This window comes from Dipodomys merriami, unplaced genomic scaffold (assembly GCF_024711535.1).
Source record: "Dipodomys merriami isolate MVZ:Mamm:240054 unplaced genomic scaffold, mDipMer1.0.p SCAF_51, whole genome shotgun sequence".
NCBI classification, from domain to species: Eukaryota; Metazoa; Chordata; class Mammalia; order Rodentia; family Heteromyidae; genus Dipodomys; species Dipodomys merriami.
Window position 1 is genome coordinate 2890725 of NW_027206080.1, and position 27632 is coordinate 2918356.

Sequence of the window (27632 nt, forward strand, 5' to 3'; positions counted from 1 at the left end):
TGTGTATGTGGTGCTGAGGAATCAAACCCAGGACCTCATGCATGCTAGGCAAGCACTCTACCACTGAGCCACCTTCCCAGCCTAGGACTTTTGTTTTTTACATGTGTGCCTGTACTGGGACTCAAACTCAGGATCTGGATACCGTCCTTAATCTTTTGCACTCAAGGCTGGTGTTCTGCCACTTGAGCTCCAGCTCCGTTTTCAGCCTTTTGTTGTTATATTGGAGATAAGAGGCTCATTTTGAACTCCAGGCTTCAGATCTCAGCCTCTTAAGCCGCTTCTGGTGGCCATCCTGTCATCAGAGCTTGCAGGGCTGGGGCTTCCCAGGATTCCAGCTATCCGGTTCTTCACAGAGGGCTCCGTCTGCAGGGTCACTCTGTGGTACCTGCTCCCCTCCTGTTCCCACCAGGCCACGCCCTCCCTCCCCCCTACCCCCCCGCAGCCCCTCACACAGCATGGCCTGGCCCACGTCTCCAGGACCTTCCCATGAGTGTGGGGTGGGCCAGATGTGCTCTTTCTGGCTTGGATTTCCCTTTCCTTTGCAGTTGAAAACCATGACCGCAAAAGTGACCTCCACTCCGCTGTCAGATGCTTGCTCAACAGGGCTGGGTGGGGTCAGGGGACAGGACAGGGGGTCTGCTCTCCCCACAGCTGTGGGACTCTTGCCTGGGAGGGGAGGGCCTCAGGAAGCCACCTTTTCTCCCTCTCCCGCTCTGGGATAGCCTGGCACACTTATCTGCCTCTGCGGGAGACAGATTCCTCTCTGCCTTGCACGGTGTAGTGTGTGTGGCAGTGGGCTGGGCTCAAGGGGCCAGGCCAAGCACACAGCCCTATGGGAGGCCAGACTGCGTGTTGTTCAAACCCTGCCGCCTCATGAGCAGGTCAGCCAACGGGCCTTGGTTTCGCCAAGGTCATGGGTCTGCAGCTTACCTCCTGTCTAAGAATTAAATGAGTGAGGCTGGGAAGGTGGCTCAGTGGTAGAGCGCTTGCCTTGCATGCATGAGGCCCTGGGTTCGATTCCTCTGCACCACATAAGCAGAAGAAGCCAGAAGTGGCACTGTGGCTCAAGTGTAGAGTACTAGCCTTGAGCTGAAGAGCTCAGGGACAGCACCCAGGCCCAGAGTTCAGGCCCCATGACCGACAAAAAGAAAAAAGTGAGTCTACCAGGCTCTCATTCCCTCATTACTACAGGCCACACTGTCACAGTCTGTTCCAGACTGTCAGCAGCCCCTGTGCGCTGCCCTCCTTGTGTGTGTGTGTATGTGTGTGTGTGTGTGTGTGTGCCCAGCAGCTTCCTCCATTTGTCCCATGGTGGCAAGGTGACCACTTGGCGCTCTGCTAGTAAGATGTGAGCAAAAACCAACGCTAAGACCCTGGCAGTCCTCAAGAGCAGCACATTCTCACACATGACCACCCAAGCCTGCATCTCCCTCCTTCCCACCCTCCTGTCTGTGGTCCAGGGCGCCCACCCCACAAGAGGAGACCCCAAGCCTTGCTGTCCCCTGGAATCTGTGTGCAAGTAGATGGACCACAACGTCCATCCATGGGTCCTGCCACGCAGACCTTCTCACCACGGGGCCGGCAGCCTTCCGGTACCCCGACCTCTGAGCCGAGGAGATGCAGTGTGGCCTTGCACACTGCTCTCCTCTCCAGTTCTCTTCCCCCCTTCGCCTCCTCTCTCCTCCACTCCCCTCTTGTGTGTGTGTGTGTGTGTGTGTGTGTGTGTGTGTGTGTGTGTGTGTGTGTACCAGGACTGGGGCTTGAACTCAGGGTCTCACATTCTTGCTTGGCTTTTTGGCTCAGAATTAGCGCTCTACCTCTTGACCTATGCCTCCGCCTCCTGCTTTGCAGGCAGCGTGGAAAGTAGGAGAGGTGGCCTTGGAGGTGCAGTCACTGGGACACAGTCTGCTGTGTGTGGCAGCCAGCCCTGGTGCCTGGGAGGAAGAAGCTGTGACTCATGTTCCCTGAGGGCTGCAAAGCATGCTCTTTGGTGCATAGGTGGGGGGGGGTCACTGCTCTTTGGTGCACAGGTGTGTGAGGGGTCACCACTCCAGTGCTAACTGGAAGACAGCTCTTTCCCCGTGTCAAGTGTGCACACCACGGCGCTGGGCACTTCATGCTGGTCACCTGAGCTAACTGGCTCCATCCTGGGAACCAGAAGTGGGAAGGGAGAGGTCTCCCCAGCGCTGACCCTGCAGTTCCTGTCCACACCTTCCTCTCACAGAAGGTGAGAACGCTCTTTCCCCATCACAGCCATTCCCCTTCAAACATCAGCTTTAATGTGGACTCTCTCTCTCTCTCTCTCTCTCTCTCTCTCTCTCTCTCTCTCTCTCTCTTTCTCTCTCTTGTCGGGAGATTGCAAAAATTAAATCGTTTTTAAGCAACCAAGCAATGCTTCTGGGGTTTGTAATGAGCTTGTGAAATGTACGGAAGTTAGCGGTTGCTGGCGCCCCATCCTGCTTCTCCGGTGACCTAGGAGCTCCAAAGTTGGCTCTCTTTCTCCTCTTAGAGCTGGTCCTGCCAGCTGGGGCCGGGACCAGCCTCTGGGATCAATGAGGCTGTGAATCCTTAAGCAACTGAGGGGCTCCCCTTGGCAAAGCCCCACAGACCGCATGTGGACACCCAGCTACAGAGCCGGCTGGGTTTACGTCCCATGGGACATGGGGGGGTCCTGCCACACAGGGGCGGCCACCTTCTCCCCACCTGGCAGGTGATTAAGCAGGGTCCCTTGCGGGCTGGGCTGTGTCCCCGTGAATGGCAATCGCATCTCCATCTCAGAATGTACTTGACATTCAGAAGACTGCCACTGGCTGGCATAGCTCCTCCATGCCCAGGATGGAAAGCTCCTGTGTCCCGCCACCCAAACCCCTAGCTGACCCTTCAACATCAGGTGGTCAGGGCCATCTCGAAAGGAGCAGAGCTGTCTATCCACCCTTCCCTCCCTCCCTGTCTCCTTCCTTCCCTCCATCTCTGCCCCAACCCCTCCCTCCCTCTTTCCTTCCTTCCCTCTCTCCCTTCTAATTTTCCTTTTTTTGGTGTGTATATAGTATGTGTGGAGGGGGGTACTGGGGTTTGAATTTAGGGCCACAGCACTGTTTCTTAGATCTTTTTGCTCAAGGCTAGTGTTCTACCACTTGAGCCACGCTACACTTCTGGCTTTTTGGTGGTTCATTGGAGATAAGGGTCTCATGGACTTTTCCTTCCCAGGCTGGCTTTGAACCATGATCCTCTGATCTCAGCCTCCTGAGTAGCTAGGATGACAGGTGTGAGCCATTGGCACCCAGCAGTTCTTTCTTAAATGTCATAAATGATGCAGGACACTGGCTAGAGAGGGGTGCTGTTCCGTGGGGTGCACATGGGGCCAACAGAAGGCACACCAGAACGCTTGTAGGGAAAAATCTGGACTCTGGGCCAGAGGCCCTGCTTCTAATGCCACCTCTGCCTCTTCCCAACCACAATCACACTGCATATTGCCTCCACCTGTCCAGGGGAGCTGGAAACAGCATCTGCCCCTCCGGACTGTCACAAGGATTAAATGATGCCACACAGAAGTCTCAGATCCACTGCTAGGTGACGGTGTGTATTATTATCAACTCCGTTATGATTTGACCCTATCTCTGCTCTGCAGACCTGTTGTTGACTGATTGTCCACCAACACTGGAGATAGACCAGAAACTGACACTCAGACAGATGCTTACAGACTGATGCCCACCCAAAATGCCCAGCTATCACCCCGGAGCCCAGAGATACATTAGGTTCCACGGCAAAGGGGCATGTGGCTTGTGGAGGGAAGTGTGTGTGCGTGCCAGCCAGCGGAGCTGAGATGGGCACTCAGCCTGGATTATTCAGGGGACAATCAATCGCAGGGTCCTTACACATGGGAGAGGAAGGCGAAGGAGAGGAGGCCATCTTGCTGACTCTCCAGGTGGAGGTGGCCGGGCAAGGCTGGAGGTATGGAGCCCCCCCTTCTCTCCCCCCAGCCTCCTGGGGCTGGCTCCAGAAGGCACACTGCCTGCTGAGCCCTTGGTTTACTCAGCCAGGTCTGTCCGATGCCCATCCTGCAGAGCCAGGAGCTGGCATGTGTGACACTCTTGAGGCAGGAGTGCTGGGCTGGCCTTGTGCACCCAGGGCCGACCCTGGGATGGGCTCCGGCAGCCCCTCCAGCCCACAAGCAAGCGCAGCCCCGGCATCGGTCTCTTCTGAGCTGCTTCCCAGCACATAGTAATTGTCTTCAATAAGGGAGAGCCTGGAGTCCGACAGGGCTAGGAGGAAGCTGTGTAGCATGGCCAGGGCTGTGTTGGGATGGGACGGAGGGTCGGGGGTTGGGGGGGGGGGTTTCAGGTGGCACCTGCATGGCTCGGACATAGCAGTCAAGTCTCTGCTTCCTCACACCAGGCCCCTGTCTCTTTAAGAAAAAAAAAATGCCAATGACAACAAAGAGATAGGGCTGTGGAGTGAGCCCTTCCCCATCACCTGCTGCTCATAGGAACATTCTAGAAAGATTTCCCTCCATGCGGAGAGCCAGGTCTTGGGTGGGTCGTGGGCCTTGGGCCTGCCCGCTTCCTCCTCTGAGGTTTGGGCCTCCTGCCTTGTCCTAACAAGGCTGTATTTCCAACCCCGTGGGAACATCTGGCTCGTTTCCTGCCGGCGTTTTTCCTTTTCATCTTTTATCTACTGTCACTTCAGTTCCCTGTCTCTTTTTTTTCCCTCCCCTACTCATTCTTTTGGCATTTGGAGGAAAAGGCCAGGATGGCTGGGTGTCGGAGGAGCAGTGCAGGCCAGCACGGCCTTGCCTCACCCCTGTCTTCTCACCCAGAGCCACAGACTGTCCCCAGCTGGCCAGGAGAGCTTGTCCTGTCTCCCTGCTGCCTCCTGGTCCCCACCACGCTGGGCTCTGCTTATTGCCGTCATGAGGAGTTTTTTCTTTTTTAAAGAAAGTTTTGAGGGTGTTATAACGTGTGTGACTTTGGCTGGTTAGGACTTGGCTTGCAGGGAGGCAAGCAGAGCCCGGGCCTGCCAGGGTGAATAAACAGGCTGGCAGCGAGCTGGGGATCATGGTGGGAGAGGCCACACTGGCTAGGGCAGTGACTGAGGGCCTCTGGGAGCCCCCTTCTCCTGGCCTCAGGGCAGAAGTGCTTACACACCTCACTCCGGAGCAGCGACTCACCCTGGGTGGGTGTTAGGTTTTTAAAAAGAGGTAGCCGAGCAATGCTTGGTAAGAAATGTATGCATTATCCTGCCCATGTAATTGTAGCCCCTCTGTACAGTATGTTCTCAAATAAAATTAAAAAAAAAAAAGAGGTAGCCGAGTAAGAACAGCACCAGCACACACGTGGTATTCAGGTAAGGGGTAGGTTTATTCAGTAGACCTGCTGGGACAGGGCAAGGGTGGCACTCCACGTGGCTGGGAAAGACCTGGGAATGAGAGAGAGCTGGGAAAGAGAGAGGAAAGAGCTAGAGAGAAAGCAGAGAGAGCTAGAAAGGAACAGAGAAAGAGCTAGAATAGAACAGAAAGAGAGAGAGAGAGAGAGAGAAAGGCAGAGAGAGCAAGAAAAGAGCAGCAAGAGCAAGAGAGAGTCTGGGCCTGGGCTAGGCCTTATCTAGGGTATGGGCGGGGAAAGGTGTGACCACATCAAATTCAGATGTGACCTCAGTGGATGCAGATGTGACCTCTTCCAGGTGTCCCAGTTGCCTAGGTAACGCAGGTACTGGGTGGAGACTTTGCTGCGAGGAGGGTGGAGTCTGCTCGCCATCCAGGAGCTGACCTTACAGTGGCCTTTTAAAGATGGCCATCCTGCATAGTGAGGGGATGTGTGGAGGTCCACTCTGCCTGAGATGTTTCTTCCATTTTCAGCCATGCTGCTGCTCGAAGAGCTGAATGCTTAGGCCAATACTTGTTTGGAGGGTGTGTAGAAAGTGAATGGTGAAAGAGAGAGAGACACAGAGAGAGACAGAGAGAGAAGACAGAGAGAGAGAGAGAGGGAGGGAGGGAGGGAGGGAGGGCATATAAACAATGCTGAGATTGAGGTTCAAAGCCCTTGTTTTTGAAAAGTGTAATGGAATTTCAACTAGGGCTTAAGTGTCTGAACAGCAGCCTGAGCGGCCTGAGTTCAAGCTGTAATCAGCATGCTCTTGGAAAAGCCAATTGCCACTCTCCAAGCGGAAGCCGTGGCTGGGAGGGGGGCGATCTCCCTGCTCCCGGGCTCCTGCCCATCCACCACACAAGTGTAATTTCTCAGAGCTTGTGAAGTGGAAGTTTGGGGGAGGAGGGGTTGGGACACAGGAGGCCTGTGGCTGGAGGGGGAAGGTTAGAACCCCAGGCTGGTGAGTGAGAGGTGCGGGCTCAGACACCGTGGGTAGTGATCAATGCTATAGAAGTCCTGCCGGTGACCCTCTGTATCGCACAGGGTCCTAAGAGCTGCCGGCTACTCCTTCTTCCTCCCAGGAACTGTGGGTCGCCCCAGGCCAGGGCCCACCCGGGCCCTCTCCTGGCCCCTATCCTGGCTGATTCTCGGGCTGTGACCCCCCTCCACCCCTCTTGTCGCTTCCTTCGCACAGGTGCTGTGGTGACTGCAGAGCCCCATGCAGCTTCTCGGTCACAGACAGAAATGACCCCGTCAAGTTCTCCAGGGTCTCCAAGACAAGGCTCAGAGGTCAGAGGGCGGTGCCTAGGCCCTCGAGCAGGAGACCAGGGCAGCTTCTGACACTGCCTTTGGACAAGTGCCCTTAGCTTTCTCTGGCCCCCACCTGCCTTTCTGAGTCTCAGACGTCAAGGAATTGAAGGTAATTTTTTCTTTTTTAATATTGGAAACCATTAGGAAGTCAGATGCTTTTAAAAAAAAAATTGGGTATTTTTAACTTGACATATAAAAGCCTGCGTGCTATTTCTATACTTGTCTATACCGAGTGGCGTTTGTGTCGGGGTGGGCAGACCTGTCTCAACCGCTCCTCGTTTCTGTCTGGTGAGGGTCTGGAAGTCCTTCCAGCCTTGTTGGAATATACAATATGTTATCATTATTTATAGTTTTCCCCAAGAATTGTGGGTTTTAGGGGGAGGCAATACTGGAGTTTGGCCTTGGAGCCTTTGCCAGAGGAGGACTCTACTGCTTGAGCCACAACCCCAGCTGAGCTATTTTTCATATTGAATCTCACTGTCTGTCTGTCTAGGGCCAGCCTTGACTGAGATCCTCTTACCTCTACCTCCTAAGTAGCTGGGATCGCAGGTAAGGGTCACTGGGCCCAAATCTGTTGGTTTCTGAGTTGTCTTTCAGGCTCTCATACCAGAATGTGCTGTGATGCTGTCCTAAACCCAGATCACGGCCCATCATGCAGGCCCCCCCCCCCGCCCCGCTTCCACCCTTTGGGACCAGGCGTGTCCTGGGGAGACCGTTCAATGACCAGTTGGTGTTTACGTTGGTGTTTACCACACACCTGATGTGCATGTGGCACTGTGAGGCACGTGAGCAGACAAGGGGAGAGATAAACTTTCAGAGGGATCTGACGGCGACTGTAGTCAACGTGGCTTCGGCCCCAAGGATGAGCTCCCAGGGGATTCTGGGTGATACTGATGTGCAACCTCAACAATTTTGTCTTTGATCTTCACACTCAGCCCTCGTTGGGGCTTGGGAGCTGTTGGTTCAGCAGAGGAGAGTAGCAGCCCCATTGGGGAGTTTTCCCAAGACACGCGGCAGGTTCAGAGATCGGCGTCAGCAGGGATGGGCTCACCGCTTGAGGCAACAAAGCCCCCTCTCCCCGCCCACCGTAACAGCATCCACAGACCCCCCAAAGAGGCCTTGGAAGATGAGTGTTGAGGAAAGAGTGGTTCCTAGCTGACCGGGGATGCAAATGACTCAAAGGACAATCTGGGGGTGGGGGGAGCAGCGCGGGGTGGTGGCGGGAGGAACGCTTCCCTTCCTTGTCTGGTGATGAAAACCTAGGTAGCAGCTCTGTCTCCTGTGGTTAGAAGCTGCATGGTGCACCACTGTAATCTCAGCACTCCAGAGGTAGAGGGAGGAAGAGCACGAGAGGACAACCCTGGTAACATAGTGAGACCCCATTTCAAAAGAATAAATAAACAAGCAAATAAGTAAGTAAAGGAGGTGTGATCTCTCTGGGACCATGTTTCCCCTAGTCACTGAGCTGAATGGAAACAATCACTGGACCGAATGAGTGATGGGGATGTGGGAGGAGAGCGAAAGAGCAGCGCTCAGGGCGGGATGGGGCCGCAGTCAGAATGGCTGAGGCTGGGCACCCACCAAGCCCCAGCCCTGGGGGCTGAGTGCGCCGTGCGGGGCTGGGCTTGAGTGGAAACTGAGGTACTGCTGAGATCACCAGGGGACACCGGGAGAACGGGTATGGGGCGTACGCAGAGGCTCTGAAGCCAGTCTTCCGGTCCTGCCCTCCCTCCTTCCTCCTGTGTCATGTCCTCCCACAACACGCCGACACCCCTGCAGGAAGCTTTGCCTTCAGCTTCCATTCTCTCGGTCGTGACCTCGGGGCCGTGAAAGGGACAATCTCTGCGCTTGATTGCCCCGTCGGCTTCCCCCTGCGGGACCCTCCCTCCCATCTCCACTGCTGCACTCTGTGGAGGCCCTTCCTCCTGGCTGGAGCTAAGACACAGCCTCCGCTGGCATCCTGGCCTGGGGACAGCAGCAGAGGCCGCACCTGCTGAAGATCAGTGCAGAGCGAGCACTGAGAGTCAGTGCTGAGAACCAACACTGAGAGTCAGCACCTGGTGGGGGGGTGGGGGTCAGCGTTGTAGAACAAAGGTGGGGGTTGAAGCATCCACAGTGGTGGCTCATGAGCAGACAGCTGTGAGTGGCTGGCTGAGACCGCGATGCCCTGCTGAGACTGGGGATGCCCTGCCGGTGGAGGTCAGCACAGGAGGTGGTAACATGGTCTCAAGGCTGGCAGGGGAGGGAGTCCGCCTGTTTCTGTGCAAACTCTGCCGTTCTGTCTTAGGACACGCTCAGTGTGAGGCAGCATGTGGCCGGATGCCCTCCCTCCTTCCATCCATCCTAGCTTGATCTTTCCAAAGCCAGGGCTCTGAGGGAGGCGGCCCTCCCCATGGTGGCCGGGCCACATAAACCTTTCACCTTTCTGACATCAGGAGGGCTGAGCCTAGCACTGCCAACTGCTGTAGTCTATGCACCTTTCCGCTGTGTTTCCTCCGAGCTTTCTCCCTGCCAGGTGGGCCCGAATGTGTGGGACTCCCCATCGATGCCTTGGCTTTTTCTTGTAATGGGAATTCTTGACTTCCTTTATACCTTTCACCAGCAGCTGCCAAACTCTAGCCACAGAGGTGGACTTGCAGGGGGGTGATGAGTCCTAGAATTCAGGCCTGTCCTAGAGCTCAGGCCTGTCCCATAACACAGTCTGTCCCAGAACTCAGGCCTGTCCTAGAGCTCAGGCCTGTCCCATAACACAGGTCTATCCCAGCATGCAGGTCTGTCCTAGAACGCAGGCCTGTCTTAGAACATAGACAGGCCTGTCCCAGCATTCAGGCCTGTCCCTAGCAAGCCCTTCACACCAGAACTCTCACTTCCCAGGGAGACATGGGTTTTATGACTTTTGTGAAAGGAAGACACATTACAGCTTTTGTCACTTTCTACACCAAGCTGTCCACATACACTTTATTATTTTCTAGTGGTGTTAAAAATGGCTTTGAACATTTTAGGGATCAGGCCAAGGGGAAATTAAGTCAGGGAGGCGATTAATTTGGGTTTGGTGGTATATTTATGCACTTGGCAGGCCCCACAATACTGAGTCATTGCTAGGGGCACTGATGTAGACATGGTATCCACACTACTGAGTCCTGCTGTGTGTTGCACACGGTCCGGGGGTCACGGCATGCCGTAAGTGTCCATCAACAGAGATGCGGAACTGGAACCCGCACAGTGGGGCTCCAATGTATGCCCACGGGTCCCCTTTGGGTGGCACAGGGTGACAATGCAAGGAGAAAATCCTGTTTCTATCTGTGCTGCTAACAAGCGGAGTTCACTCCATCAGGAATGCACCTTGTCACACAGCAAACACCCGCCTTGTGGCGGGCCGGTGGTGACACAGGATGGGTAGCTGTGGTGAGTGTTCACATCCTGGTCGCAGGAAACGTCACCCTAGCCTTGTATGTGTGTGTACGCACGGGGAGGGATGGGGGCAATCACCCACTGGTGGGTTTCAGAGGTCCCTGAGTGCATTCTCAGATGTGGCTTGTTATTACCCAGGTGTAGGCGGCTTCTGCGTGGGGGCGGCTGGGCCGGGGGCTCTCTCACTGACGGCCCCCACTGACAGCTCCAAAGTGGATCTTCAGGTATTTCCATTCAAGCACAGCTGGATGCTTGGAGTGCAGAGGTGATTCCACACCTGGGTGTGTGTGTCCATGTGCATGTGTGTGTGTGCATGCACATGTGTGTGCGTCCATGTGCATGTGTGTACATGTATGCTCCACATGTATGTGTGCATGCGTGCGTGTGCATGTGTGTGCGTGCATGCATGTGTGTGCATGCATATGTGTGTATGTGGCAAGGGGGGGCAGGGTGAGACCCGGGCAGGGAGACTGTCTCCTCTGAGCCCCAGGATTCTGACCCTCCCTTAGTAACAGGAGAGCGCTGGACTGGTTTCAGCTCTCAAACACTGTAAATCCGTCCCAACTGTGGGTTTGGCTTGCGGGCTGGAAAATTCTTAGAGTTAAAAATCAAATAAGAATAATAACACTGCTGGTCATGGGTAGAGTCTTTTTTTTTTAATTTAAATTATGCTCCCAGTTCTCTATGAAATCAATCCAAAACATAATGAATACAAGAGCGGGAGCTGGGCACCGGGCAGCGTCTCGGTGTCCGGCCTGGCTCTTCTGTCACCAGCTGTAGGCCGGCGGCCGGTCTCTCACCGGTCTCCACTTCCCTCATAGGGCTGGTGCCCATGTTCTGCTGTTGTCACAAAGTAGCTGAGATCCTCAAGGGAAGAAGAGCAATGGGTTGTTTTGACTCACCACTGGGGACCCTGCTAAGGCAGAAACCCTAAGGACAATAAGATGGAGTGTAAGAACACCTTGCCCCTCCTGTCTTGTCCACTCCACTCACTCGTTCCTGCCCTGCCAAGGGCCTCCTGTCAACGCCTCTGCGTGTTGAGCACTCAGGTGTTTGGTTGCCTTTGATGTCTGCCCCTGCTTGCCACAGCTTGGGGGCCTGGGGTGCGTCCTGGGAGGTAAACCCAGGGGGCAGAGGGCTGTCACTGGGGAGGGGTGCCTGGAAGTGGGCACGGAGCAACTGCCTGGTGCACCCTGACAGAGGGGTGGGCAGCCAGCAGCTCTTCCTGCTGTCAATGCTCCAGGCCTGAGAAGCCTGTGTCCACGCTGGGTCTGTACTTCTATCAGGAAGACGAGCAGCAGGTAGACAAACAGGGAGTCTCCTGGTCTCCCTGCCTTCGCTGAGTTCCATTGCCCTCTTCCCCTGGCTGAGGAGAGAAATAGAAGCTGAGGGCCAGTCAGTTTGTAAGGATGGCAGAACCATTCTCTCCCAGGGAGAAGCTTCTTAAAACAAGACTCCAAATTCCCCCGCCCATGTGAGTCTTATCTGTGAGTCTCTTGTGTCTGCTTTGAGCTCTTCAGAGGAACGGCACCAACCATTATTTGATCCGTCCTCATGATTTCCTAGCATGAGAGCCCTTCAGCGCTGCAGGAAGTGTGGAAAGCAATTATTCAGCTTGCTTTGCATCTGTCTGGGTCTTCCAGCAAGCTGTAATGCTGGGGAAACTGAGTCACAGGAGGATATAAGAGCACTAGGTATTTGTGGGCCTCTTTCTTTTAAAAGCCACTTGGATGACATTCAAGGGTCTCTTGTTCCCTGACTTAAAGACAGGGAGGGGGCTCTGGAGGAAAAACAGAAAACAAACAAACCTACAAGACATTTGGAATGTGCTGGAAACACCCTGCTCAAACAACGGGTCATCAAAGGTTACCCACTTTGCTGTCTAGCAGCTGTTGGAAGGGCAGAAGCAGTTGAATCCCTTCTGAGCCCTTCTGGGAGCAAGCCTGCCTCCCACACCCTCATCCCCACACTGGGACCACCAGGCCACGTGACTGGCTGGGGCACACCACGTGGACACATCGACACTGTCCAATTGGCCCAGCGCTCTCCATCTCCAGCCTGGTCGGGGAGCACATGGCTTTCAAGGTCATCTTGGATCCTTGTCTGCAGTCAGGTGTGCTTTCCCTGGCCTGCCAGCTCTGCGGCGTACCTCCTTCCATTCACACAAGGTGTGTGGCACTAAGGAGGGGGGCCTCCTGTGGAGATGGGGGTTGCGTAGACCTCTGCTGAGATCCCACGGCTGCCTGGTATGAGCCATACCACTCTGAGCCAAGGCTCTGTCCAGCCTGCTTCCTCCTCTGTAGGGGAGAAGGCGGTGGTGTCTTCCATATGGAAATGTGACCGTGGGAAGGGACAGGGGCCGTGTCTGCTGGCAGGTGGCACAAATTGTGTGGAAGGGCATCCTACTGGGGCTTGAAAATGACAATGGCACCAACCAGTGCCAGCCAGAAGGTAGGGTTTCTTGTTTTCCCACATGCCAATGTGTGGCAGACCATCCCAGAGGGCAGCTGTCATCCCAGAGCTCGTGAGAAAATACATGTCGATTCAAAAAGTAGAAATGGAATACATCCATTAGGTAGAACACATGCTTGTTTTACGAGGAAAGTGGTACCACATCTGCCCCCAAATTGATCCCAGTGAAAGACAAATTCACACCCTCACACCTCACCTGGAACTTGCCACTTAGATCTATTGCTTTTGCTCATTGAACGAAGGACACACGCTTTCCGTTGCTTCTAGTAACTGGTCAACGTCTGGCTTGTGAGGATGACCTAGCTCAACCCATACTGGGATCTTTGTCAATCCATAAATACCCCATGTGTGGAGGCTGGACAGCATGTGACCTCATAACAACCTAAGAAATCCTCAAGGGTTCTCGACTTTGGAGCTCACAGTCCACAGCAAGAAGGAAGGCATGTCTGGACTAATATAAAAATAAGTTTTGGGAATGCATTTTGTGTTATACTATATTCTCACATTGGAGAATTTCAGGCACAGGAAAAGAAATGCATGGCTAGTAAGTAGTAGTGCTGAGATTTGAACTCAGAACATCTGGTGCCCTCTCACTATTAACTAAGGACAGAAGTGACAGCATCATACATGGATTCCCTGTACAGACAACTCGAGGGCCAATGGGCTACACTCAAGGCTAATTCTGTGGCATCAGGCAATGTCTTAGTCAGCTTGGGTTGCTATAACAGAACACCACAGTCTGATGGCTTAGAAAGAATAAAGAATAGTGGCGCTGTGGCTCAAGTAGTAGAACACCACTAGCCTTGAGAGGAAAAAGCTAAGAAAGGGTGCCCTGGCCCTGGTATCCACACAAAACAGAAAACAAAAATTAACTTCTGACCCTTCTAGAGACTGGAAGTCCAAGATGGAGAGACAGGGAGGCCCTGGTTTACAGACAGCCATCTCCTGCCTGTCCTCATTCCCTGGGCAGACCAGCGAGTCCTCCGGGCCTCACTCCCAGGAGCTGCCATTCCCCTGGTGAGGAGCCCACCTCTCTCCTGTCATCTGTCACCTCCAGGCAGCTGCCTGAGGATACCACAGGACCTGTGGGCTGGGATCCTCAATGGAAGAACTTGAGGATTTGGGTGAGGGGCGTAAATATGGTTAAGGCAAACAAGTGTTTCTAGAAGTCAGGAGGAGGAGCAGACAGGAACCGCCTGGCAGACACCTCAGGGAACATGTGGTATTTTTCTTGTGCCTGTGACAGGTAATCACACATTGGTGTGATACTTCACTAAACAAAGAACGTAAACAGGTCCATGGGATTTTCCTAAAAGCAGCAGTTATTTGGTGAGATGGTTATGACCAAGACTGATTATTGAGAGAACCAGCTACAAGAAGATGCAGGACGGTGGGCTGTCGCCCCCTTCCCTCTAGACTATCTGTGCACCCCGGGGGAAATCGTTCAACCTGGATCTTGCTTTTAGTGTGTACAAACTCAGGCTATTCCCTTTGCTATACAAATCTCCCTTGCTTTTCTCTCCCGGGCCCTCACCTTCCTTCTGAAAATACAGCCACAGACACAGACATAGACACACATGGGTCTTTCAAATGGCCGCCAATCCAAATACAACTTTCAATCATGAATACCGGAGCAGAGATGGCGAAGCATTGGCTTGGCTGGAGAGGAAGCAATACTTCATTTCATCCGTCACGTACCATACTGCGCTGGGCAGCAATCCCACAAGGCCAGGGAGGACTTCGAAAGTTAGGGAGGGAGGGGACAGCCCACAGCATCGCTACTCCATCCTCATCAGCTTGTAAAATTTACTGATGCACAATCAGAGGCCATTTGTAACAGTACCCCTGACTATTGCGCTTTGCCCAATAAAGCAAAGATGATGCTACAAAGTGTGTGTGTAAATATATATATATATATATATATATATATAATTTTATATTTGTTACAGGCTTTATGAAAAAGTAGTATTTTGTTTTTACTCAGCCTGGTTGCTCTCAAGCCTAGTTTTAGGTTGAAATTATGCTTTGCGTGTGTGTGTCAAGGCCAGCCATGAGGTGACAGGGCGGGAAAGTGGTAGAATGTTCTGGTGGATTCCTGTCACCACTGTTGCTCCTGTAGCCCTTTGTCCTTCAGAATACAACCCCTCTCTTCTGGGACATGGGCACCACTTGCAAATGGCTTTTCATTAGCATGAGACTGCCATTCCTGGTACTTGCGTCTCACACCTCCTGGGAGTAGCCTGGGACTGTGCAACAGGGGTCACTCCAGCCGTCGCCCCTGCCATGGAGACCACAGGGTCTCACCAGCACGCGGCTGCCTTGCCCAGCACCGCCCAACGTTCAACATATGAGCCACAAGGCTTCGTTTGACTTGTAGCAAGTCCCGAATGTATTTATTCTTCGCCTGGGCAGCGGCTGTGTGGCTGGCAGCCTTCCACAAAGGAAGAGAGTCACGTTGTTCAAAGCAAACAGCTCCAGGATCCGTTGGAACAAATACACAATCACACCCGCAGACCTCAATCTCCAAACCCAAACGGACAAAGCAGAGGGAAAAAAAGCTCCAGGCTGGGCTGGGCTCACCTTTACCCATTCTGCAAAGGCCTCTGTCAAGCGCCCATCCCTGTAGCTCCAAGACCAGCCTCCTTTAGAAACCCGAAAATAGCCCGTCCTCCCTTGCCGCTGGGGTCTGGCCCAGGTGACTTGGATTGATTTATTTTGTTTTATTTTCCTCACCACCGGCTGTGTTGAGAGGACACTTGGCCTTGCTTTGGCTCCTGTATTCATTTTGTAAGGTCCCTGTAGTCGGGCGGTAAGAATGTTGCCTTTCTTCAGCTCCGTCTCCCCAACTGTTGGCCTGGATGACCATTTGGGATTCTTCTCCCATGAGATAGCCCCTCATTCTTCTTTCTGGTCTCCTGCCCAGGGCAGCCTGAGGGTGTGCCAGGCGGAAGGGCTTCCTGCCGCCTGCAGGCATGCCCGGCTGGTCTTTGGCTGCCCGGTGTGCCGGCAGTAGGGAGTGTTCAGAGCCTTCTGACAACTCCTGCAGGCCACCCTGCTCGCAGAGCACGGGTCCCAGCCCTCGCTGTCCCAGTGGAGATTGGGATGAAGTCAAATGAGATGGGCTCTTGGCCAGCCCCGAAGCGCTGGCGTGGCCTCTTACACATAAATTTTTTAAAATGACTCTATTATGAAAGTAGCTTCAAGCACCTGGTGGGGTCTGGCTCACACTTGGGCGGCTCACATGGCGGGGGGGGGGGTCAGTCCCCCCGGGGGGCCTCGCTGGGGGGTACCATGGGGGCAGAGGGGCTGTGCCTGGAGTGGGCAGGGTCTCTCCAGGTGCGCAGTGGGAGGCCCGAAGGACGGCGTGAGGCTCCGGCAGGGCAGGGCAGGGCCCACAGCTCTGTGTGTGGGAACTCGGCCTCCGTCCACATGGCTTGAGCAGCGTGTGGGATGACTCATTCATTTGAGGTCATTTATTTATGATTTTAAAAAATGGTTAAGTGCTCCCTGGGGTCGATGCCACACACCTGGTACACACGCTCCCTCCCTCCCCAGCCTCCAGCTCCTCTCAGGTCTGCTTCTTAAAGACTCGGGGCCAACTGCGGGCAGCTGGGGGCGGGGGGCAGTGCTCCCTGCTTGGCACTCTCAAGGCAATAATTGTGCATATAATTCAATTTATTATTGACTTCCACTTGGGATATCATTTCCATGGTTGTCTTGGGATATTATTTATAAATTAAAGCGCTACTCAATTGTCTGTTCATTTTCCCGCAACTTAATTGGAGCTGCATTTACATGAAGATGTACAGAATCCAAGATGGACAGCCTGCAGACCGGCCTATCTCCGTCCCTGCGGGCCCCACCTGGTCAGCAGGTCCCACCCGCTCCCCAGTCTTGCTCTCTCCTGCACTTCCACTCGCCAGATACCTTGGGCAGCCAGTGTGCTGACCTCTGCACGGCCCAGTGTTCCATGGACAAGCCTGGCCTTTGGTGTCTGGGTCACCAGTGCCAGGCCAGCGTGTCGGTGCCGATCCTTCGTTGCTTGGGAGCAAGAGTCCCAGAGACACAGCGGCTTCTTTTCCCTCTCTCCTGCCAGGAACACTCTAATGGCCCTGCTCTCCATGCCATTGGCTGTGTGCCTTCCTAGCGAGACTGCAAGTTCCCAACGGGCAGCAACACATCACGCTGGGTCAGCATGCATGGGGTTAGTGGAGTTGTCATTGTGGGTAAATGGGCTCCCTGCCTGAGCATCTCTAATGTGACAACAGAGGCAGCGGCCCCCACCAACCCCGAGTCCAGACTGCGTGGACGGCCACCAGAGAACAGGTGAGTGCCTGGACACTGAAACCCAGGAGACACGGGGTAGAGAGAGATCCCACTGCAGAGCAGAGGAGCTGGGTGGAGAACAGATCCCATTGTAGAGCAGAGGAGCTGGGAGGAGAGAGACCCTATCACAGAGCAGAGGAGCTGGGTAGAGAGACCATCAAGAGCAGAGGAGCTGCGTGGAAAAGAGACCATCACAGAGCAGAGGAGCTGGGTGGAGGACCCCATTGTAGAGCACAGGACCCAGACAAGGCCCCGTCCATGGCTGAGGCCCTTGAAGGAGGAGGGACAAGGCACCAGCCTTGGAGTCAAAATGGACCAAGGCCCAGGGTCCAATAGAAGCAGGGAGCTGGACACAGGGAGTTAAAGGGGAGGAAGCTGGATCACGGAGAAGAAGCAGGACTCCTGTAAGATGCCATACTGACTGGGTGAGGTGAGCACCCCTGTGGCAAGGTTGCTGGTAGCTGGGTGGCTGGACAGGCTGTCGGGGCCCTGAATGCCCCGCCAGGTGCTTCCCCGTGTAAATCCATCCATCGCTATGGTGCTGGTATGCGCATCGCCAGGCAGGACCAGGACAGCATGGCTGGGTCTGGGCACAGCAGATATAACTGCTCCCAACCGGGGCATTTACAGAGAGCACTGCTCGCTAGTGTTCCTTACAAGTCCATTTAGAAAAGGAGTTTGGTTGTTTGTGAAGGATCCGACTGCCTCAAGCATGTCAATCATGTCTGCGGCACTGCACACGGGGCAAGGCATCTAGGAAGTGCTTCCACATCCTCCAGGTCACTTGAGGTGACCCCTGGAGTTCAGGGGGTCAGGTGTTGTTTTGTTGTTTTCATTGTAACTGTAACGGTTACTTCTGCTGTGATTTCTCCGTACTTTCCAGGGGAAGGAGCTGAGAGCCACCCTACTTAAGAGCCTACTTAAGGGTGGGAAGGTGGCTCAGTGGTAGAGTGCTTGCCTCGCATGCACAAGGCCCTGGGTTCGACTCCTCAGCACCACATAAGCAGAAAAAGCCAGAAGTGGTGCTGTGGCTCAAGTGGTAGAGCACTTGCCTTGAGTACAAGAGCTGAAGGACAGTGCCCAGGCCCAGAGTTCAGGCCCCACGACCACCACCAACAACAACAAAAAAGAACCTTTCCATGCATCTGTACGCAGCTCTTGAATGCACTTCAACAATCTGCTCTTGGAGAATCCAGGGAGGGTCTGCATCCTCATCTTGAGGGTGGTCTAGGAGGGAAGGTTCCAGGAAGTCAGGAGCTGGGTCTGACTCGGGGGTTTTGCTGTGTGTAGTCCATTTCTGCCGCTGTAGGGGCACAGTCAGGGCCAGGACCCCACACTAAGTGTGAGGGGTCCTGAATCCCACAGGGTGTGTGATGTGTGCCCCCCCCCACCCCATACCAGCCTCCCTGCTTACCCCGTGTGGGCCTCCAAGCCTGGCTGAGGCCCAGACAGACAGGCCTGGCAGGCTGGGCACTGACCTGGGGCCTCACGGGGAACACAAAGGACTTCAGGAAGGGATGGCTCCAGGGAGTTCACTGTTGTCATTGTCTTGCCTCAGGTGTATCTGCGTAGCTGGGCAGCCAGACAGTGAGTCAGTGGCCAGTGATGAGAAACCCAGGCCTTACCACAGAGCTTCTGCAGGACCTTCCGGAAGGTTCCCACACCAGGGGCTCTTCAAAGGCCTGACTAGCTAATCTGGAATCTCTTCAATAGTCTGTTTGCTTTTATGTGCTAACCATCTCTAAGCCAGTTTGCAGAGCAACTGCACTGCTTCCATTGTAACCCACTACAACCTGACTTACAATGACCCCAGTGATCCATCCCTACGCCAGCGATCCATCCCCTATGCCCTACACACCTCCTCCTCTCCTCCGCCTTCTCTCCTCCAGAAACACACTGAACCACCGATCCACCCTGCATTTACTCATTTCTTTCCTCTAAAGAGCAGCCAGCAGTCAACAAACTGTGAACACCCTGGGTCATCACTGTGAAAAGATCATTAAAAAACCAGGCACTGGTGGCCCAAACCTATACTCCTGGCCTCTCAGGAGGCTGAGATCTGAGGATCATTGTTCAAAGCCAGCCTAGGAAGTAAAATCCATGAGTATTATCTCCCATTAACCAACAGAAATGTGGAAGTGGAGCTGTGGCTCGAGTGGTAGAGCACTAGACATAAGCAAAAATGAAAAGCTAAGGGACAGTGCCTAGGCCCTGAGTTCACACACACACACACACACACACACACACACAATTAGAAGGGTCTAGGTTGAGAAGCAAAAATGAAAAGCTAAGGGACAGTGCCTAGGCCCTGAGTTCACACACACACACACACACACACACACACACACACACACAATTAGAAGGGTCTAGGTTGAGACACAACAATCCTTTAGCCGTATTAACTGTCAGTTCTTGTTCTCCTGGATGGAGGAAGTACAGCTTCTCAGCCCAAAGTCAAGGGAGAATGGACTCTTACATGAAAACACAGCCTCTTGCTTACTGGAAAATGCCTGCCCCGCCCTCCACAAACTGCAGCCCTGGGCTCCAGCTGCAAAGAATCGCTGCAGGTCGAGCACGTCAGCACTGAGATTCAATCAGCTGTCAGCGCTGTGGGTTGAGTCAGCGTGAGTCACGGCAGATGGGTGCAGGGCTCTGAGCTGTGGGGGTCATGATGACGGATGTGCTGTGGAGGGGCGGGTCAAGAATCTTCCAGAACCTTCCCTCGCCCACACATGTTTTTACATGAAGACACAATAAAGAGGTGGTGGGAGAGAATGGCTGAGCTCAGGGAAGAGGCTGCCAAGAGCCTGCTTGTCTGCTTTTCGGGCCACTGTGTCTCACCGGCTCCCAGGCTGCCAGAGAACAAGGACTGTGCGTTCCAGCCTGGCACCGCCACGAGCAGTCAGGATGCATGCCTCCACCCCCTCCATGCTTCTGGCTCCAGTGGTTCATCCTCTAGGCCAGCGTTCATTTCCCAGAATCCTCTGCCCCTCGTTTCAGTTTTGTATTTGCAATTGTGCATTTCCAAGTGGGAAACATTTTGGAAGAGAAAAGAAATATTTAAGGGAAAATTAACCAGAAGCTGATGGAAGCAGAGCTGTGAATCAAGTGGTAGAGAGCCAGCCTTGAGCAAAACAGCTATACAAGAGCACCAGGCCCTGGGTACCAAGCCCCAGTACCAGCACCAAACAAACAAACAAAAAGCAACCTTCCTTCCTTTCTTTTTCTTTCTTCCTTTCTTTCCTTTCTTTCTTGTGCCAGTACAGGGACTTGAACTCAGAGTCTTTTCCTCTTTCTGGTACTTTCTCTGGCTGGCACTCTGCTATTTGAGCCATAGCTCCCCTTATAGCTTGTTGCTGGTTATTTGGAGATAAGAGTCTTATGGACTTTCCTGCCCAAGCTAACTTCCATCCGTGAACCTCAGATCTCAGCCTCCTGAGTAGCTAGGATTACGAGTGTGAGCCACAGGTGCCTGGCTCTAAAAGCTTAAAATTCTCTTAAGGCCGAAGCTGAACATGGACACATGAGAATAAGGATGTCTGGGGTGGTAGAAGGAGCTGTTGGAAATGCTACATGCTTGTCAGAATCAGCTGGGACCAAGCAGGCAGATGGACAGCATTTAGGGCCTGGGAGGACGCAGAAGATGTTCTCTGTACACACAGTGGGGCTAGGCCGTCAGTTGCGAGTGTTATGAGTATCTGGCTGGAGACATCATTAGGAAAGGGATCTCAGGTAACGCCGTGCAAGGATGCAGATAGACAGACGCCTGTGCGGTGCAAATCTGATCTGAGCTGCCGGGATTTCAACACTGCACCCACTTTCTACTGGGTCTTCCCAGTGCATTGCAGTTTGGCTTCTTTTTTTGTTTGTTTGGTTTTTTTTTTTTTTTTTGCTTTCTTTGCCTTTGTCTTTCTTTCCTTGCTTCCCTATACAACCAAACATCCTTGCTCTCCTGGAGTCACTCGGAGAAAGCCATTCCAAGAGGAAATTGCTTCACAGCAAGTGAGTCCTGGGAAGCATTAAAGGCGGAGGATCCTGGTAATGAGATTATGGGGAAAAAATGCTTTTGTACATCCAGCTCGGAGCCGTCCGCCTACACCAAGAGGAGCCAACACAAACATGGGCATTGTTTCGGGAAGGAAAAGGTTAACAAGCTATGAAAACAAAATTAGAGATATTTTCAAAGCATGACCCTCAGCAGGAGGAGGAGCCTGGGGCGTGGGGGTACACAGCCCTCTCACTGCCTGACATTCACCCTGCGAGGGGCGGGGAATGCTGGCTGGCTGGCTGGGATGTTTCAGACAGATGTGGAGAGTGGACCCCTTCTCCACGCGGTCGTGTCCATTGGGCGGAGACATAAAGCGGAGGCCTCGTCTGGGAATCAGGGGAGAGAGAGGCTCAGCCACTCAGCCTCGTCCTAGAAGCCAGCTTAGGACACATTCTGCGGGTCATGTGCGGCCCAGAGCCCACTTTTATCTTGTCTCTGGCAAAGGCACTTGTCTGGAAATGGATCTTTTCTGAGTTTGGCTCCAGACTCGGTCTCCCACCAGCCCTGAGAACAAGAGCCATGCCCTGATTCCTTCCTGCACCCCATGCTGGTTCCCCAGTACCCACAGTGGGTGGACCCCAGCCTCCTGCTGTGGCTGCAGACCTGAGGAGCAGCCTGGTCCTCAAGACACGCACCAGTGAGGAAGCATGCACGGAGATGATTATCCCCATGCAGCCTGCAACCAGGCATCGTCCTTTCATCTCTGTGACAAAGTACGGGACAGAAACCATGGGATTCGTGTTGGCTCATGCCCTCAGAGCTTGGCCCTGGTGTCTGAGCCTGTGTGGAGGCTGACAGTCAGGGTGCCCAGAGCAGGCGGAAGAGGCTGCTTGCCTCATGGTGGACAGGAAGTAGAGGAGAAGAAGAGGATGTCTGGGATGAGAGACCTACCTCCAATGACCTACATCTTCCACCAGGCCTCACCTTCTAAAGTTTCTAGAACCTTCCAAAAGAATGGCACTCTCTAAGAACCAGCACTTTACCACCCAAGCCTTCTGGAGAGACAAATGCTACCTAAACTAGACATGAGCCTGCAGGCACGCTGCCGTAGAGCTGCAGCTGAGAGCCACAAAGAGGTTTTCCCATCAGTCTTCATCCTTGCTCTCCCTCTTCTTCCCCCCTGAACCCCACTGTCCCCTGCTGGGTTGTGTGTCCCCTTACCTGTCAGGGACTGCCATGTCAGCTCCTCCTGGCTGGCCTCCCTCACCTCCTGCTGTGTCTCTAGACACAGTGCCTGCGCATAGTAGGTGCTGCATAGTAGGTGCTTAGCACCTCTGCACCAAATGCTTCCATGGCCTCAGGAATTGGATGCTCGTGTCACCAAGAGCCTGGATTTGACATTGGCAGCAGGGAAAGATGCCTTGCCCTGCTGCTCTCCGGCTGTGAGACTTGGGCAAATCGCCTTCGTGCATCATTATTTTTGTTCTGGTTTGTCAGTGTTATGGGTGTTTGATACCAGGGTCTCTTGCTTGTGAGGTAGGTGCTCTACCACTCAAACCTACTCCCAACCCTTTTTGTTTTTTGCATAGCTAATTTCCTGAAAGAGTTTTGCTTTTATTGTCCAGGCCAGTGCAGACAGCAGTCCTTCTATTGACAGTCTTCCACATAGCTGGGACCACTCTGCATGCCTCCACGCCCAACTTGTTGGTTGAGATGGGGTCTCACTAAATCTTTGCCCACATTGGTCTCAATCCACAATCCTTGGTATGAATGCCTCTGGAGTAGCCAGGATTGCAGGTGTGAGTTACCATACCCAATCACACTTCAGCTCTTGAGTCACAGCAATAAAGCCCCTACGACAGTGCGTGGAGTGTACAAACGACCACAGGCATGGATATTTCTTTGTGGGATTGCCAAGCCCCACCGTAGCCCCGTGGTAATCCTGAGGGTTCATGGCAGTCCGGCCTCCCCGATGGGACCATGCACCAAGGGCCAGCAGGTGGCCTCTGCTGCTGACCTCCTTGCCACCCACCCCGGGCACTGTCTTAGCAGGAGGAGGGAGGGGGAGAGGAGACCTGTCTTTACCAGAGCAGGAATGTGAGGGAAGAGCATGGGGGTGACCCTCTTTCTTGCCTTATGGGGTGATGCCCTCCTCAGTGGAATTCATGTGACAGTGACCCTCAGCAAGCCCCAGGCACCAGGAGTCAGGAGAGCAGGAGGGACCCACACACACACACTCAGGAATAACCAGAGCTTCGGGAACTTTTTTTTCGGAAGACAATGAAGTCACTGAATAGGCCTCTCATGTGGTGAAGTCACCAGCCCTGGAGACGTTCAGGAAGCATGGAACAAACACCCCCTAGTCTCCAGGGGGCCACTCAGGCTGCTTCCTATGTGAGCTCTGTGCCTCCAGGAGGCTGCCTCCTCCTCACCAGACTCCCTCCTCACTCTGTAAACTTGGCCTGACTCTGGGTAGGGGAAGCTGTCTGTTGTCCCACAGGGATCACCAAGAGAAGGAAGATCAAGACAAAGGGCAGCACTGGGGATGGCTGGGACCAGAGTATGAGTGCTACCCATGGGACGTGTGCAAAGCTATTGGAGCTGCGGGGCTCAGAGCGCAGAGAGTGGGCAAGCAAGCGAGCGAGCATACACTTGGCCCACAGCCCACACTCCTGCTGTGATCAGCAAAGTTGGCCCAAGAGGGACTGCACGACAGGAGGGTCTCGGTACAGAAAAGATAATGAGGAAAATGTCTTCCATTCTGGGGCTACAGCACACAGGCAGAGGTGGGAAACTCACCTGTGAAGGCTCCCCAAAGTACCGAAAGCCTGTGCCCAAACCCACAGAGCTGTTTTCTGCTGTGTGACTCTGCCATTCTTTGTCCCCCTCCCAAAGTGGTCCATCACTGGAGTGTGTTACCGTAGCAACAGGCTGGGTGGGGGAGAGCCGCTCCATATTACCCAGAATTCACATCTGTGCTGTCCCACCTGCCTGTCACCTCCCCTCTCTTCCTCTGAAAACGGAGGGCAGCTCCTGAGGAAGGGGAGGAGAGGGGAGATGCTTTTCTGGAAGTGGGGTGGGGGGAGAAGGGGAGATATATCGTGCTGTGTGTTACTTCCCTCATACGCTTCTTTTTTTTCCTACCCACAGCCTAGCTGGCCTCCCCCAGAGCTGGCAGAAGCAGGGACAGACCCAAGGAGTTCCCTGTGACATTTGACCTTTGCTTCCAGAGTGGCTCTTGTTAGGTGGCGGGATGGGCCTGCAGGCATTTACAAGATACCTGACTTCAGGTTGGGTCAGGCAGGTGGGAAGAGGCCAGGTAAGGCTAAAGCCAGGTGAAGCAAGAGCCCAGCGCCCACAGCTTTTCTTCAGAGCCATGGCTTCTCTCCTCTTGGCTCTCCTTCTTTCTTCTCATCTTGTTTGTAAGCTCTCTCCCTGCCTTTCATCCAAGTTCCAACAAAGGGTATCTGTATGAGGCCAGGTCCCAGCAAGCCTGCTGGGGAGACCAGGGGAGCCAGTGGGGAGGAATTGTTCCACGCCCATGTCCCTCTGCATGTGGAGCTCTGCGGACTTACAAACAACCTGCCCGCTCACCTCCTCATCCTGCTTACCCTGCCTTCCAGAGCAGCATTCTCACGTGCTTCTCTGCACCCAGGGCAGTGCCAGCTGTCCGGAGAGACTTCAAGAGGACGAGTGACTTGCTACCGCTGTCGACACTTGGCTAAGATGGGGTGTCATCCCAGCACAGTGACTTGTGGGAAAACGTGGTGGTCTGGAATCTGGGTTACTCCACATCTCATGTTTTGGGTTTTGGGATTTTTTTTTTAATTGTTCAACTTTGTTTTTAAATAAGCAAGGGTTTCACCATAGGAACATTTCCAGTATTCTAAAGACTTGCTATGAAAGAGTTCCCTCTTGTATCCATTCTCTCCAGGAATCGACCATTATTACCAGTTTGTATATAGACATACCCCATCTATTTATAGGCCAGTGCATATGAGCACTTCCTAGTAAATGCTACTTCCTAAAAAGTAGGGTTAGGAGGTCTGACCGGCAAATAGGCCCTGTCTTGTGGTGTTTCTCCCTTCTTTAACGACAACGACGAAGTCTCTTCTCTGTTCAGCCTCTGCAAGCTCACAGTTATCCCGGAAGGCCACCCTCTGCTCCCAGCACTTCCCAGGGTGACAGGGATGGGACAAGGAAAGCCAGCTTGTGTTTGTCCCTTCCTGCCTGGTCCAGGGCAGGGGTCTGGTGACACTGGTCAGGTACAGAGGGGAAGAGCAGGAGGATGACAATAATCACAAGCCAGGAGTCTGGCTGGCTTGGTTCTGAAGATGGGGACAGCAGCAGGAGTGCAGTGGCTTTGTCCTTGGAGGGGCACTAGTCAGCCTCTGGCCCCCTGGGAGAACAGACCGCAAGGGAAGAGGACCAGCATCTCCGGGTGGCATTTGGAGAGGGGTGGGAGGGAGAAGAGAACCAGCCAGGCTGTTTATTTGGCTGAAACTGCTTCCACTCATATTTTAGTCAAAGCTGCTGGAAATGGCTCCTGTGGGCAGACAGGGCTGAGTCAGCCAGTCGGTGACCCTGTCGAGGGTTCCTGGGGGGCAGTGCTCATGGCACAGAGCCATGGCTCCGTCCTGACCCTGAGGAGCTCAGGGGTACGGTGAAGCAGACTGAAGGTTTGCCCCCCAGAAGACTGAAAAGCCCAATTACCACACCCAGGACAAATGAACACCAAGGGCCAGGCCAGAGATGAGGTTCCCTCTTCTGTCTCTCCTCAGGAAAGTGGAAGGCGGGCCATCCTGCAGGCCGTGACCAGGTAAGCAGCTGTCTCAGAGCAGAGGACTCAGGTTCTACACAGGTCTGGAAGTCAGAAGTGGGGGGGGGGGGGAAGGAGGTATCTTCCAGAAATTTCTGTCTCTGAAGCCATGGGAATGGAATGAGGCATTGCAATGTGGTGACCACTGAGGCCACAGGCCCATCCCTATCCTTCCCTGTGCCTCAACCCCTCTCCTGGTCTGCCCTTGGACCCCCAAGAGACACCACCCCCTGTGACAATCCAGGTGATGTCTGAAAATTGCCAGCTTAACCCATTGATATCCCTGACAAAACCATCCTGCATTTCCTTCTGGGGTCCTTTACTGTGTGCTGGGGTGCCCTGGGGCCTGGCAGACCTGCCCTCTCCCCTCCCCTCCTGACCCTCTCACCTTCTGCTACCCCTGGTCCTAAAGAGTTGGCTCCTCCTACCCCAAGCCAAGGTCTCCTGTGAGCAGGGGACTGCCCCTTCCTGGCCTGGCCTGGCTCTCCGAGCATCTTCCCACCCCGGGCTACTTTCTGGTTGACATCTGTGGTTCTTTTCCTGTCCTTGGCCTCCTCCCTGTAGGCTGGGAGTTCACTGGGAGCAGGCCATATCTGCAGTCACAGAGGGTCAGATTAAGGTCCGGGCAAGTGATTACCCAGCCATCCAGGACTGCCTCTGGGTGAACTCTGACCTTGTGGCGGAGGAGAGACGTGGCTCCCCATGAAGGTCACCTGTGATAGATGGAGAGAGGGAGGTATGGCGTCCACACTGGCCACAACTTGCTGAGAACCGGAGGACACTATGCAGAAGTTCCACAGCAACAAGGACCCCTGAAAGGGGAGAGGAAACATGGGAGGGCAGCAGCTGGAAGGATCTAGAACCACCAAGTATACTGCTGTTAGGTCAACTGTGCACTTGTTCTTAATTACCGCTTGAGTTTAATTTTTTTTTCCTGAATGCTAGTGAATCATGGAGAAATAAATCTATTCCCCAAGACTGGTTCTCGTACTTACTCACAAGAGAAGATGCCAGAAGGAATGCTGGTTGGGTTTTTGCTATTTGTCATCCATCACAGCCGTAGGCCTAGGTCACTGTCAAAGCGTGAGTCAGCTGGCTGTTGGCTCACACTCCTCATTCTTGTTCCTGGCAGAATTTCTTCCTGCTCCTGCTGGTGTGGCCACATTCCACTTGCATGGCCAAGGCATCCCAGGCCTATCCCAGCATCTTGGTGTCCCTGTCATACTGCCATTAGCAGATGTCGGGGCAGGTGTGATTTGAAGACCCAGAAAGTGGGTGGATGGAGCCTTTGGGTTTTTTTGTTTTTTGTTTTTTCCTGATGGTTCCTTTTGTTCTGTCTTCATGTCAGTTCAGCTTTGAACATCAGCATCCATATACCGTGACTGAAATACTAACAAAGGCCACCTTCAGCTGGGTGCTGCTGGCACACACCTGTCATCCTACTGACTCAGGCAGATTGTAGTTCAAAGCCAGCCCGGGCAGGAAAGGCTGTGAGACTCTCATCTCCAATTAACCACCAAAAAAGCCAGAAGTAGAGCTGTGATTCAAGGGGTAGAGTTCAAGCACATGTGTGCACATGCGCGTGTGTGTGTGCGCGCGCACACACACACACACACACACATGCAGCCTAGGCATTAGGGTGGTTATCTACCATTCACTTGCTCCTGGCACTGCCTGCTCCTGCCCCGTTTCACTTCTTCTCAGGGTGCTGCGGCTGTCACCCAGCTCTCTGTGGAGCCTGTAGTGGGTAGCCGGGACAGAGCTGCCTCAGTTTACTGCTCAGGGACAAGTCCTCAGTGCATTCCCTCTGCCAGGGAACCATACCTCCTGGCCATGATGGCTTTTTCACCTTTCTGTTAGATCCAGGCCCCTAGATGTGTCTGAGCTAAAAACCAGAGTTTGTGCATAAACAACTCTGAGCAGGGCCTTGCTCCGTGGAAAC

At 53.8% G+C, this 27632-nt stretch overlaps 1 long non-coding RNA gene across 1 annotated transcript; it reads left to right on the plus strand.

The window, feature by feature from the left end:
• The first annotated feature begins 24914 nt into the window (after positions 1-24914).
• Positions 24915-26658, plus strand: LOC138810898 (uncharacterized). The gene is made up of 3 exons (XR_011367257.1): positions 24915-25136; positions 25653-25690; positions 26255-26658. It is a non-coding gene; the product is annotated as an uncharacterized lncRNA (long non-coding RNA).
• The last annotated feature ends 974 nt before the right edge of the window (positions 26659-27632 follow it).